Here is a 14,836-nt window from a genome sequence, read left to right on the forward strand (position 1 = left end):
GGGCCTCTCACTGTTGTGGCCTCTCCCGTTGCGGAGCACAGGCTCCGGACGCGCAGGCTCAGCGGCCATGGCTCACGGGCCCAGCCGCTCCACAGCATGTGGGATCTTCCCGGACCGGGACACGAACCCATGTCCCCTGCATCGGCAGGCGGACTCTCAACCACTGCGCCACCAGGGAAGCCCGTCTGTGGGACTTCTGAGTTCCCCTGAGAAGCATCATTGCTTTATCCACAAAGCATGTAGTTTCAGAGACTCTCTGGGATAGAATAGAGTGAGTATATTCAATGAAACCAGCTCTGTAGCTAAAACAGTTATCTGTATGGTAAACAGAAGAATTGACATTTATCAGGATGAAAAGAACTGATTGAAGTTGGAGTTTCTTAATAAAAAATGGCAGGCACTTAAAAAATAATGTATGGATAAAGAAAACGGTCACTTGCCAACTAGTATCTGTGAACTAGGTACTTTCACTCTCTATCTCATTTAATCCTAAAAAAGTAAAAGGTAGATAGTATAAAAATTTTAGAATTCTGTTCTGCAAATATTTATTGAACACTTAATGCGTGTCTGCACCAAGGTTCAGAGAAGATAGGTAACTAATCCAGGATTAGAATCCATTTTTGTTCTACTCCAAAGGCCATGCTTTTCCTGCTTCACTGGATTTTTTTTCTCTAGGGTATTTTTATATCAGAAGAGTGAAAATAAAACAACTAATCTGGAAATTTTATTGTAAGAAGTTATCTACTTTGCAAAACTCAGATGTGAATGTGTGCTTACACAAACTTCCCTTTTTCCTAAGACTTTCTCTGGCAGGTCAAAATCACCTTGAAAATTTCCTTCTATCTTGTACCTGCCTGTAGTGATATAGGAACGGTTTATTAATAAAAGCAGCAAACTTTGACTAACTATTTAAGCGTGCTAGGCACTGTACCTAATGCATAATCTCCTTCAGTCCCAACTCAACCCTATGAGGAAGGAGCTATAGGTGCCCTATGTTACAGAGAGTGGAATTAAGCATTAGAACAGTGACTTACCGAAGGTCACACAGCAGTTAGTGGCTGATTAATTTTTGTTCATTTTTTGAACCCTAGTCTAACTCCAGAGCCCATTTTCATAATTGCTTCAACATTTTCCTTTCCTTTGAGCTAGAACTGATTTTCCTAGCCAGGAAGTGGTGCCGAACGTCAAAGGTTTAAAAAAAATTACGGGAAGAAAATTGAAAATCCTCTACGTGAATGTATTCCTCCTGCAAATGAAGAAATTAACATTATTCAATTTTTATCAGAAAAACACCTTGATTCAGACTATAAAATGTAAGTGTTTCACTGTAGTGAGATTTGAAAACCGTTGGGCTGGACGGACCCACATTTAGTGTAGAACTCTCAAGTAGACTCATCTCCCCAGCGGACAGATTTCTTTGTGTTCTCAAACATGGTGTTAGGGCAGGTACCACTCACGATGGGGTGGGGGCATAATGCTTGCACAGTGCCTGGAAGAGCACTCAGCACCAAATGTGCATCAACACGTGGTAATACTCCATGTAAAACAACCATCACTGTGGCTAGTAGAACTCATTTATATCACAAGGCTATGCAGATGGTGTTATGATTTCAAGACTTAGGATAACCACGTCTCTGTCATCTAAAAAAAATAACCACTGGCTCTGAAATTCCACCGTCAAAGCTTTATTCCTTTCTCTTTAGGCTTTGATGCTACCTGAAATACAACCACTGTTGGTGAGTTGTCAGTCATGTATATCTCAGAGAACCTGAAGAATTTCAGAATGGGCTTTAATGGAAGGGAGGGGGAAGGAAGATCACAGGAGCAGAATGTTAGAGCTGGGAGGGCCTTTGGGAGCATCATCTCACCTTCTCATCATCTGCAGATGGGGAAACTGGGCCACAGAGAGAGTTAGTGAGTCAATCTTTCTTCTTTAACATTTGCCCCACTCCCCTTTATGGGTAAGGATGCATGTGTGTGTATGCATGTGCTTACCTGTTATCTGCATTGGGGAGTGTTCCTGTCACTAACACTGCATAACAAACCACCCCACACTGAGTGGTGTAAAATCGTGGCTATGTTGTTCAGCTCACAGATTATGTGGGTCGGGAATTCAGGCAGGGAGCAAAGGGGATGGCTTGTCTTGGGGAGACCCAAATGGCTGGTGGGGCTCAGACACCCAGGAGCTGGGATCATGTGGAGGTGTGGTCTGGTACCCGGGTGGCGATAATTCATCCAGAGCACCCAGGTGTGGCATGGCCCTCTCACAGCATGGCGCCTGGTTTCACAAAAACCATGTGGGAGCTGCCTGGCCTCTTCTGACCTAGTCCTGGAAGTTGCAGAGTCACTTCTGACGCACCCTCCTGGTTACAAGCAAGTCAGGAGATGAGCTCAAGTTTCAAAGGGAGGGGACTTCCCTGGTGGCACAGTGGTTAAGAATCCACCTGCCAATGCAGGGGACATGGGTTCAAGCCCTGGTCCAGGAAGATCCCACATGCTGCAGAGCAACTACGCCCACGAGCCATAACTACAGAACCCATGTGCCACAACTACTGAAGCCCGTGTGCCTAGAGCCCGTGCTCTGCAACAAGAGAAGCCACCACAGTGAGAAGCCCGCGCACAGCAATGAAGACCCAACGCAGCCAAAAATAAAAATAAATTAATTAATCAATTAAAAAAAAAGTCGCCCACGAGCCATAACTACAGAACCCATGTGCCACAACTACTGAAGCCCGTGTGCCTAGAGCCCGTGCTCTGCAACAAGAGAAGCCACCACAGTGAGAAGCCCGCGCACAGCAATGAAGACCCAACGCAGCCAAAAATAAAAATAAATTAATTAATCAATTAAAAAAAAAGTTTCAGAGGGAGGTAATTAGATCCCACATGTCGGTGCGGGAGAATCTAGGTCACCTTGTAGACGAGCATGTGTGATGGGAGAGGTTGTTGCTGCCATCTGTGGCAAATACAGTCTGCCCAGGGGGGAAAGCAGCAATTTGTAGCTCTGCCACCAAACCTTTAACATGTCTTTCTTTCCATTCCTGAGGCCCCTCACTCCCTCTCTAGGCACCTTTGGGTCCATTTTATAGATGAGGAATCTAAGGTTCCGAGAGAGTCAGCAACGTGTTCAAGTTCAAGGCCAAGATTTATGTCCAGCTCTGATTTCTACATCTGTGCTCCGTATTCCTCTGCCTCCCACCTCCCACGGATGCCAACTCCATTTCCAATAGCAGTGACCTTGGTTGGATGAACAGTAAGATAAATATTGGGTCCAGTTGTCCTGACCTGAGGCAGAACTCTTGCAAGGAAGTTGCTGAGCAAACCTGACACCTCCTAGGGATACTGAAAATGTAGTGTAGTCAAAAAGCCTGGTATATGCCTACTATAATTTGTCTAACGTTTTATACCTCCCCTTAGTTACCTTCTTGCTATAAATAAGTAGTGTTGTTCTGAGGTACTGAAAGAAATGTTTTTACAGTGAAAATATCAATTTATTTTCATAATAGAAAATTGACTATGTTATTGATCAATATGTCCCATCTGCCAAGTCTTCCTAATTATAAATTTGAAAGGTACACCCAGTAGCATAGTAACTGTCAAACAATTATTGGGAAGCTGTTGTTATATGTCTTGATATGGATTCCCCTAAAGACAGACTGACATAGAACGAGACAGCAAATTAAATATGTTTCATTTACTAAGTAAAATGTTTTTTTGTCTGATTCTGTCTCCTAAGGGCTGATTAACAAAATAATCCTATGAATTTGTTGACTCCTCAAGAGACATTAGACCTCACCCAGGGCCAGACCTGAACCATGTTTACGAAATTGATATCTCACAGCCCAGATAATGCTCTTTTAATTTAAAAAATTTGATTAGTTTATGGAGCTCTTTATTTTTGTTATCTGGTCAGAGATTCCTATAATCCCCAGTCCATTTCACTTTATGAACAATAATTTTCTCACTTAATGTCAACATCTCCAATAAATACCTTACGATATTATCCAAACAGATTGTTACATGAGCTTTTTTTTTTTTTTTTTTACCATTTTGCACATGTTATATGCAATAAAGGATCTCAGAGATGATTCCTTATCTTGATTTACCCTCTAATTTGGTAGGGATAAAAGCTTTAGCCTGTCACAGGCCAAGACTGTGTCAAACAGGATGAACGTCTGATGAATACACACTACTGAGACTGATAAACTCTAATTACACCATAAGCCTCTTCTCAAATGGGCACTTCCAATTCCATACACCACAAATATGGGCCCAGAATCAAGGATGAATTCTGAACCGATGTTTTTATTGCATTTCAGGTAACGGAGAAGTTGCATTGGAGAGAGAAAGGAGAATGCCTCTATATAGCGATGTGCCTAATATAAATGTTAGGGGTGAGGGTGGGGAACCCAGTTCCCTCTGAGCACCTTACATGCGAAGGACCCAAATTTGTACCATCAAAATATTTTCTTTTCCATTCAACGCTCAGCATTCTTCCGTCTGTTGAGTCTGAAGTTTTTTGTCTTTCGTGAACTCTGGAAATGTCTTCTCGTTCATTTTAAAATTCCCTATATTTCCTCCATTCTCTAGAATTCCTGTTTGAAGATGTTTGGTCTTTTCAAGTTATTTTCTGTGTCTTAATCTTCTTTCTTATTTTCTGCCTTTTTATTCCTTTCCACAGCATTCTGGGAGAATTCCTAGGCTCCACCTACCATATTCCCACACTGTTCCCCATGTGTGTCCATCCTGCGTGTCAGACTATCCAACTTGTTTTGAGTTTTAGGATGTTATCCATGATGGCTCTGTCTCTTAAGAGCCTATTTCTATTTCATGGATATCTTCCCTTGTTACTACGAAAATATTTACTTTTTAAAATCTTTTTCCTTTTTTTTTTCCCCTCTGATATTTCCTTGGGCATTAGTTCTTCCATCTGTTGAGCTTAGTGTTTCTTACATTGGTTTCCTAGAGCTGCTGTAACGAATGGCCGAATGGCCATAAAACAACAGAGAGGTGCTCTTTCACAGTTTCAGAGGTTAGGTAGCTGAAATCAAGGTGTTGGCAGGGCCATTCTCCCTCTGAAGGCTCTAGAAAAGAATCAGTCCTTTCTTTTCTCCTTCCTCCCTCCCTCCTTCCATCCCTCCCTCCCTTCCATCCCTCTCTCCCTCCCTCCTTCCTTCTCTCTCTCTCTCTTTCTATTGTGGTTAAAAAAAAAGTAGCAAACATAACATGAAATCTACCCTCTTAACAAAATTTTAGGTGTACAGCACAGTATCATTAACTGTATGCATATTATGGTACAGCAGAACTGGAGATATTTTTCATCTTGCATAACGGAAACTATACGTATTGAACGATTTCCCCTTCCCCCTGCTTCTGGCAACCACCATTCTGCTGTCTGCTTCTATGGGTTTGACTTCTTTAGCTACCTCCTGTAAGTGGAATCCGGCAGTATTTGTCCACCTGTGACTGGCTTATTTTACTTACCATAATGTCTTCAAGGTTCATCCGTGTTACAGCGTATGACAAGATTCCCTTCTCCTTTAAGGCTGGTGCCATATGCATCTCTCAGGGTGTTGCTTTTCCTCAGGTGTTCAGTGATTTTAGGTTATATGCGTATCTTTGTTCTTGAGATTCCCTACCTTCCTGTCGGTGGCTTCTCTTTTTGTTACCACCTGTGTCTAATAGTTATGAGGAAACAATAGGGCATAATCCAAGGATGGCCTTTCAGTAATTTTTCCTCTTAATGTATGGGGGCTCCTCATTCTTTCTTGGTGTTACCAAGCATCTTTGGGCACTATTTAGGTTCTTTAACCAAAACACCTACACTCATAACTCCAGCCTGGATGGGAGGGTGGGACAGGAACCTCCCTGCCCACTGCTTGGCATAAGAAGATATAAGACACAGAAGAGGCTAAGGGCCTGGATGCTTAAAATATGGGCTCCCCAGCCAATCATGTTGATGTTTGCTTCAGAGTGTTTTCACACATTGTCTCTAATCTTGGAGCAACCCCAGAACCTGGGAAACCCCTGCAGGTGTTTCAGGTCATGTTTTCCCTCTGTCAGTGGTCTGATCCAATTTGCCTTCAGTCTCTCAGATATTCCTCTGATCCACTTGTCCTTTATTGATTTTCATCCCTGCTACACATGTGCTCTTTCAAATATATTTTACCAGTTACAGAGTTCGGAGATGAGAGCAGGATGCAGGGCCACGTAGTTGGTCTTTGCTCTTGTTCCAACTTTCTAAAACACTACCTAAATGTAAAAGCAAAGTGCCTGGTGGGTAGGCAGAAAGGGTAACGGGGAATCAAAAAAAAAAGTAATGGCTTCCTTGTCAGTCTCTTCCCCAGGCTCCCCTCTCTGCAGGCTGGACCCAGTCCTTTAACTGGGGAACTTGGAGAGTATAGGAATTAAGAACAGGAACGTGGAATCGGATGGAACAGAGTTCAAACCCCAGTTCTTCTTAGTGATGGTAGGATCTTGAGCACCTTACTGAACCTCTCTGGCCCTTATTTATTTATTTGTTTATTTATTTATTTGCGGTATGCGGGCCTCTCACTGCTGTGGCCTCTCCCATTGCGGAGCGCAGGCTCAGCGGCCACGGCTCACGGGCCCAGCCGCTCCGCGGCATGTGGGATCTTCCCGGACCGGGGCACGAACCCATGTCCCCTGCATCGGCAGGCGGACTCTCAACCACTGCGCCACCAGGTAAGCCCCTATTTATTTATTTTTAAATTTCAAAACGCAGAGGATAATAGTACTTGCTTCTTAGGGATATTATAAATGTTAACTGAGATAATCTGTGCAATTATCTCATGCACACAGTAGGTGTTTGATAAACTGAAACATTACCTTTTACAATGCAACCTTCAGTGGTCTCTCTGACTGTATGGGCTGGCTTTGCTCTGGCTTTGAGCCAGCCTTCTCATAAAGGTGGACCCTTCACTGATTCTCACATTGGATTCAATTGTATCGTGGTTTTCGCAGCTTTGGTAATTTTTTTGTGAGGAGGTAGTGGAGAGGGTATAATAGTCACAGCAAACAACTTAGAAAATCTCCCATGGATTAACCTAGGATGTGTATTGATGGCGGTGAGCTAGAGAACCCATGTCTGCTCACAAACTGAGTAGATACAGGCATGGATTTTCATGACCACACAGAAGCTGTGCCCTTGGTACACGTGGGTTCATGCCACTTAACTCTTGTTCCTCCCTCCTCTGGAGGCTAGGGTGAATCTTGCCTGTCCTCTACTAATAAAGGACCTTCTATGATCCATCATAGCTTTGGCTTTGAACTGCCACCTATTACTCATTGGGCTGGGCCTTCTCAGCTACTGAGACTGCTTCAATCGCCCTTATGGGACCTATGGATTCTTTAACATTTTGTACCATGCTGGCCAGCTGCTTTTTCTTAGGGCCTCTGTTTCTCTCTCTGTAAAATGGGTATAATTGCAGTAATGATCTATCCCACGGGGCTGTTGTGAAGTGTAAATGAAATAACATGAGCTAGACTGGATGTTCCATGAGGGCAGGGACCACATCTGACTTGTTTTACACTGGACTCGTCCCACTGTAGCTACTCTACAAATACTTGACAAAGGAATGAATAAATATATAAAGCAGTAAGGATGGTGGCTGTATTCGTTTACTAGGGCTGCCCTGACAAATGACCACAGACTGGGTGGCTTAAGCAACAGAAGTTTATTTCCTCATGGTTCTGACAGCTGGAAGTCTTAGATGAAGATGTTGACAGGATTGCTTTCTTCTGAAGTCCTCTCTTGCTGGCTTGTAGATGGCTATCTTCCTGTGTCTTCCAATGGTCTTCCCTTTGTGTATGTTTTTGCCCTAATCTCCTCTTTTAATAAGAACACCAGTCGTATTGGATTAGGTCCACCCTAATGACCTCATTTTATCTCAATTACCTCTTTAAAGGCTCTGTTTCCAAATACAGTCACATTCTGAGGTCCTGGGGGTTAGGGCTTCAACATATAAGTTTCGGGGGAATATAATTTGGCTCAAAACAGTGTCTGACAATTAGTATTTTTTCAATAAAAATTAGTTCCTTCCCCTTTTATATCTACTGCTCCCTCTTCATCTTCTCCTCCCTCCCCTCCCCTCCCCTCCCAAACATGTTAATCCACTGATGCTTCAAAACCCAAGTATCATCCACACATCAAAATATGTGAACCTTAGCAAGATAAAAGCTGTCCAAGCCTGATTTTGTTTCTACACAGATGGCTATAAACATGACACTGGGATATTAGTCTTGGCTTTTCTTGACAGACCTGAAAATTGTCCATGCAGAACTGTTTAAAATTGGTAGGAAAAACTTACCCTGAAGTTTACTGTTGATGAACACTAGAGAAAGCATGTAATTAATGGAAATGCATGTCAGAATAAAGGAAAATGTGTTATCCCCTTTACTTCTGAGTCCTAGCAAAGGTGTTGAATACAGCTGATATTTTCAGAGGTGAAAAGGAACTGTGCTCATTTTAGTGAAGTAAAAATGTGTGCTGTAGTGTACATGTGCAGTAATTAATTTATACCCTGGCAGGTCTTCTAATTAGAAATACATTTTTTAATTACAAAAGTATCATACAGCAAAAATTCAAAACAGTAGAGAGTAACAGAAAGAAGAGAAAATGCATACATTCAAAAGACTATATTGTAAACATTTTGATGTGTATCTTCTCAGATACTTCTCTATGGATTTATATTTACATGTGTTTGTTTTATATACGTTACCACTTTGTAACATTTTTAAGTTTTAAAATATTAAATTTTAAACACTCTTTTTTAGTGTTGATAAGTACACTTGCAAAGTACTGTTAATGACTACACAGCATTTCTTTGTATGGATGTGACATAATTTATTTAACCAGCCTCCTATTATTTAACATTTAAGTCATTTCCAATTTTGTAATATTGTAGATTTTATTTATTTCCACTGCGCCACCAGGGAAGCCCCTAAGTAAATTCTTATAAATATATTAACCAGACCAAGTGTGAAATACCTTCATAAAATAAAAAAGAAGCTAGTGTTTCACAGCACACATGTAAAAGAACTGATTTAAATATAAAGCCGTCTTTATCTTATTTTGTATCTCTAACATTCCTTTAAGAGCTAAGGAAATTAAAATTTATATCAAGTAGCTTCTACCTGCTGGACACATGCTTATTTCTACTGATGGCATCAATCTTGCTAGATGGACATTTTGTTATTCCCATTTTGAGATGAGGAAAGTGGACCTCAGATGACACAAATAACTTGCCCAAGGACTTTGCAACACCACACACCTCCCAAAGGTGGGCAGGAGCTCTGGATGGGACCAATGCTGGTGATTCCAAGATGAGGAAGACTCAGGCTTTGGCCATGGTGTGCTGCCAGTGTCGTGAGAGGCACCACTTTCTGCAGCTGACTGAAAAGCCAGCCAGAAAGTGACAAGTGTGATAACCGAGGTCAAAACTAAGGCTTTTGGGGGCACGTGCATTAAATTTAGTCTTAGCTTTTAAAACAGAATTTTACCCTCCTCCAAAGTATTACCAAGGTATAATTTTCCAATTATATCCCGCTTTGCTAAAAATTCTGTAACCTTCTGGAGGAGTTCCTTCTGAGCTGCCCCAGACCCTTGGAGATGAATAGGAGGAGGATGGACAGAGCGGGAGTGGTGCTCAGTCAAGGACAGGGATGATTAGAAACTTTTCCTTACCGTTAAAAACATGAGTATAGGGCTTCCCTGGTGGCGCAGTGGTTGGGAGTCCGCCTGCCGATGCAGGGGACGCGGGTTCGTGCCCCGGTCCGGGAAGATCCCACATGCAGCGGAGCAGCTGGGCCCGTGAGCCATGGCTGCTGAGCCTGTGCGTCCGGAGCCTGTGCTCCGCAACGGGAGAGGCCACAACAGTGAGAGGCCCGTGTACTGCAAAAAATAAAAATAAAAAAGAAAGAGAAATACTGCACAATCTCACTTATGTGTGGAATTGAAAATTGTCAAACTCGTAGAAGCAAAGAGTAGAAGGTTTTCCAGGAGCTGGGGAGAGGGTTCAAAGTTTCAGGTGTGCAAGATGCAGTTCTGGGTCTGTGCACAGGATGCTGACTCTAGTTAACAATGCTATATTGTCTACTTCAAATTTGCTACGAAGATAAAACTTAAATCTTGACACACACAAATGGTAACTATGCAGAGGTAGTAGATAGATTAATTAGTTTGATGGTGGTGATCATTTCACAATGTATATGTATATAAAAACATCAAGTTGCACACCTTAAATGTATACAGTTTTTATGTCAGTGATATCTCAATAAAGCTGTTAAAAATATATACAAAAAGGAGACAGTCGGGGAGGAATTCTCCCACTGGGCTGCCTGCCTCTTTGCACTTCTTTGAGTTGTGTTCATCACAGGCTGCCTTACATAAGGGTGACGTGAATGTGTAGACACACATTTCCCCCTGATTACAGCCTCTTGGTGAGGAGGGCATCTATTTCACTGATCTTAACACGGCTACAGCAAAGAGCAGGCCCTCAGTGCTTGTTGGCTAAAAATCCAGTGGAATTCACTTTGGCATCAGCTATTAGGTTGAAAGCAGCCCAAGAAACATATGGATATCGGGGTAACTCCAGTTCAAAGATTCACCAAATATTTTTGTGAGTGCCCACTGGATGCTAGGCACCGCACTGGGCTCAAGGCTCCTAGCAGGCTCTGGTCAGTTTAAGAAGACAGATGTCCAGGAAAGCACCCAGTTTGCCAGCAGCAAGCTAAACAAGCCTGAACTTGGTGGCTCAAACAAAGACTGTAGGGACAAAGCCCTAGAGGGAGAGATTTTGGTAGGAACTGCAGGTGGTAACAGCTGCAGCTACCCTCCCAATTCTCACACCCACTCAGATGGCCTGTTTATTCTCCTGTCCGCTGCCTCTGTTCCCAGGGCCAGGGACATGTTTTTTTTTTTTTTCTAAGATGTCACCTGTGTGTACAACCCTCTGTGTGCAAACCTGCCACAGGGAGAAGGCATGTGCAGAACGCATTTGCATTTTGTTTGTTGCAGGTGAGTGGCTATTAGGGTCTGACTAAGGAGGTCACCTGATCATTCAGGATTTGAAAGACTCAAGTCAGCCACACGCATCCATCCGACTGAGTGGGCCAATGAGAGATGGAGAGCACAACATTCCTGGGAGCTGTATAAGGCGCTGGGGACCTGATTTCAGGACCAACTCTGCTTAATACTTGAAGACCAATGCAGACAAATAAAAAGGTTCACAGGATGCCTTTTCTCCCTATTCATGATGGAAATCACTTTGTTGAATCTGATGGGGTGTGAGGATGCCTATTCTTTGGACTCAAATTCCCTACTTTATTGGATAGAAGAATCTAAATGAGAAACTTGGCTTTGCTTTTCAGCCATTAAAAAAGTTAATATTCAAGAGTATTTCAGTGGTACCAATTTGATCCTGAAATTAGATCCAAGACTCAAATACCTAACTCAAAGTTAAATGGGCCACAGTTAACCCACCCTGGGTCTAGGAACTTGGACAGGCAACATCTCTCTAAGACTTCATTTTCTTATCTATAAAATGAAGAGTTGGTCTAAATGATCTCTAAGCCAGATTTGCCATTTTAGGATATAAATAGATTCATAATGACAAGGACTCAAGGACTCCTAAACCTGGCCCTGTATCAGGAGCAGCTGAGGAGTGTGTTAAAAATAAAGATTTTCTGATGCCACCCTAGAGATTCTGATTCTGTAGGTCTGGGTGAGGGCCTAGAAATATGTATTTTTAATAGGCCTAGAGGATTCTGCAAAGCCCGTCCTCAGCCTGCCTGGTGCTTGACAACCACTAGAGGATCTGAAAGCCCTTTGCAGACAGCCTAGATTGGGGTCATTCATGTTATTTTAAAAGGTCTCATTGGATAAAAACACTGACCTCTCCCTGGCACCCCTCACTCACATCCTGGATTCTGGGTCTTGAAACTAGCCTACATCTGTAGATATCTTTCAGACTATGTTATTCAAACTCATTTGGGGTGCCAGGGAGAAATCTTTGTATTTTGTATTTTTTGATTCCCTTATAGTTAGAACACAATTAGATCCTCCTACGAGGTTAGCATAAAGTCCAAAGAGGCTTTGGGAAGGGGATAAAACCCTCCAACTCTGACTTGACTCACCCTGGGATGCTGGACCAGTTTTCCTGGTCTGGAAAATGGGGATTTTTTTCTTGTGTGACCTGTAGGTCTGAAGTTGAATCTTGGCTGTGTCCCTCCTGCAAGTCACCAAACTTTTTGTGCCTCAGTTTCTCCATCTGTAAAATGGGGGATAACAATAGAACCAAAATAGGGTTTTTTTTGTGGGGATAAAACGAGTTATATGTGAGGTGCCTAGACTACTCCCTGGCAGATAGAAAGTGCTCAGGAAACATTATAAATTTTTAATTTTATTGCCACTAATTACAAAAAGGAGGAAGACACATCTACTACAAAAGTTATGTGGATTAGACACAGAAAGATTCCAGTAATTCTCAGATTAGCTGTAGCAGGTTCACTGAGGGGAAGAGGTGGAAAGGAGCTTGTTATACATGCAGTTTTTAAGCCCTCCCCTTCTGGGTTCTGATCAGCAAATTTTGGCGGAGGTGGGAGTGAGGGTGGGGGAAGGGTGTCAGGAATCTGCATTTTATTTTATTTCAGTTCTATTTTATTTTAATTAAAATTTTTTTCATTTTTTTAATTGAATGAAAGATTCTTTAAATTCTATATAGTGTTTTACGATTTTCAAAAGTTTCACACACATGATTTCTTATAATCCCATAATAACTCTTTTTTCCTCCACCCGTATATTGCCCCTCCCCCTTCCCTCTCCCCACTGGTAACCAGTAGTTTGCTCTCTGTATCTGTGAGTCTCCTTCTTTTTTGTTTGATTCACTGGTTTGTTGTATTTTTTAGATTCCACATATAAGTGGTGTCATACAGTGTTTGTCTTTCTCTGTCTGACTAATTTCACAATACCCTCCAGGTCCATCCATGTTGCTGGCAAAATGGCAAAATTTCATTCCTTTTTAAGGTTGAGTAGTATTCATTGTATATATGTACCACATCTTCTTTATCCATTCACCTGTCGATGGGCACTTAGGTTGTTTCCATGTCTTGGCTACTGTAAATAGTGCTGCTATGAACATTGGGGTGCACATATCTTTTCCAATTAGTGTTTTTGGTTTTTTCGGCTATACGCCCAGGAGTGGAATTGCTGGGTCATACAGTAGTTCTATTTTTAGTTTTTTGAGAAACCTCCATACTGTTTTCCATGGTGGCTGCATCAATTTACATTCCCACCAACAGTGTAGGAGGGAGGAATTTTAAATAAGCTCCCCAGGTGGTTGTGTGGCCAGTGGCCTGGGGACCACATTTGGAGAAAACCTGCTTGTTCCTGTCACAGTGTTCCTCTCTAAGGGTGTGTGTGTGGCTTTTCCATTGTTCTGTCCTTCTCCCTACATGCCTGCACAGCTGATAAGAAGCCTGGATGCCAGGGTTTAAATATCACATTATCATTATTTTGCTATTTATCTTAGGCAGGTGTTTTGAATTCACCTGGCTTGAGTCTCTTGCATCTCAGAGCAGCCAAACTCGTACTCAGCTCAGCCTGGGCCATTCCCTCCCAGCTCCTCTTCAGCCTCTCCTCACCCAGGATGAGCAGGGCAGTGTCTGCTCCAGTCGCTTCTAATAAATTCGCCCTGTCGGCCAGCCAGGAAGGCCCGTGTGCCCAGCTCAGGGAGGGCAGCCTGGTGTCTGTTCCATATGGGATCCCCAGCGTCTCACACAGGGCCGGGGCCGCAGTAGGAACTCAATAAATGCTTGCTGAATAAATGAAACTGAATTGCATTAAATAACTCGTGCATACCGACTTTCCTTTCACAAAAGAACCAAGGTGTGTTGAACAAAATTAAGCCACCACACACAATTTGGTTAGAATATGGGTCAGAAACCACTGCCCTGAAGGTGTTTTCCAGAAGCTCAAGCAGATTAGCGTAGGCTCTTTGACTTGGGAAGGAGAAATACTTAGCTGAGAGGGGGGAGATCACATGGCTGGTACATCGTAGGGGCTCAGTCAAATGTTGGTTCCTCTCCCCTTTTCTCTTCCACCCAAAGATTCAGTAGATTAGGAATCCAGATGGTGATGGGCTCCCCAAGACAGAGCTTTATTGACAGATGAGGAAATCAGGCCCAGAGAGGTTAAGTCCCATGCCCAAAGTCACACCTCAAGTCAATGACCTAGTGGGGATTTGAATCAGAGCGGATGCTGCTTTCTGACTCCAGAGTTTTTTTTCTCTTATTATTTTTTTAAAATTTTTATTGGAGTATGGTTGATTTACAAAGCTGTGCTTATTTTCAGGTGTACAGCAAAGTGAATCAGTTATACGTATACATATATCCACTTTTTTTTTAATATTCTTTTCCCATATAGGTCATTACAAAGTATTGAGTACAGGTCCGTGTGCTATACAACAGGTTCTTATTAGTTATCTATTTTATGTATAGTAGTGTGTATATGTCAGTCCCAATTTCCCAATTTGTCCCTCTCCTCCCTGCCCAATCCCCTGGTAACCATAAGTTTGTTTTCTACATCCATGACTCTACTTCTGTTTTGTAAATAAGTTCATTTGTACACTTTTTTTTAGATTCCACATATAAGCCATATCATATGATATTTGTCTTTCAGTGTGTGACTTACTTTACTCAGTATGACAACCTCTAGGTCCATCCATGTTGCTGTAAATGGCATTGTTTTGTTCTTTTTTATGGCTGAGTAATATTCCATTTTATATATATATATATATATATATATATATATATATATATA

The sequence above is a fragment of the Lipotes vexillifer genome, unplaced genomic scaffold, assembly GCF_000442215.2.
Source record: "Lipotes vexillifer unplaced genomic scaffold, Lipotes_vexillifer_v1.1 scaffold374, whole genome shotgun sequence".
In the NCBI taxonomy this organism is placed as follows: Eukaryota; Metazoa; Chordata; class Mammalia; order Artiodactyla; family Lipotidae; genus Lipotes; species Lipotes vexillifer.